This window comes from Sinocyclocheilus anshuiensis, unplaced genomic scaffold (genome assembly GCF_001515605.1).
Source record: "Sinocyclocheilus anshuiensis isolate Anshui unplaced genomic scaffold, SAMN03320099.WGS_v1.1 scaffold233, whole genome shotgun sequence".
Classification (NCBI taxonomy): Eukaryota; Metazoa; Chordata; class Actinopteri; order Cypriniformes; family Cyprinidae; genus Sinocyclocheilus; species Sinocyclocheilus anshuiensis.
In genome coordinates this window covers 87247-87958 of record NW_015540843.1, presented here as the reverse complement: position 1 = coordinate 87958, position 712 = coordinate 87247, and positions in this window count along the sequence as shown.

Genomic DNA, 712 nt, shown 5'->3' with positions numbered 1-712 from the left:
AGCAGTGAGTGAATGCTCTCTGTGATTGATTGGTTCTGTCTTGCAACATTTGCGTGTGTTCAGATGAGCAGGGAAATAGTTCTATCCTACACAATTACTCGCTAACAAAGGTTATTCGTCCAATTCAATGCATATTGTACGAATATTTTTTTGTTAAATTAACAAAATCACTGGTAAATAAAGCACACCTTAGTATCGATAATTTTGTTTGAGTATCGATACTTTCGATACTCACGTCAGTATCGATATATCGATACTTTGGATCGATACGCCCCTTACGTAAACGTGTGTGTGTGTGTGCGTGTGTGTGTGTGTAAAATAGTATATCAGTCTGGCGAGTAAACAAAAGAATTTACTAGCCAATGGCGATTATATTGCCAAGGTGTGTGTAGAGGGTTGGGTTAGAACGCTTGGTTGAGTGAGTGCATCAGACGAGACGATACGGCGCCGCCGGTGTGCCTACACTCCTAGAAAATAATGTATTCGAATTTTAAAAACGTGGTGCGACGCGACGCTGCGCTTCTCATCCGGTGTGCGACCGCCTGAAACGCTGTTTTTTCACCTCCATGCCCAAACGTCTTTGTTTGGGCTATCGAAAGCGGATGATGTCAGGAAACAGTGATTGCAGTTTATTTTTTAACTCTGTCCCTGAGCATTATAACCCCAATTTGCTATTGTGTGCTGCGCATTTTACTGAGGACAGCTTCCACAA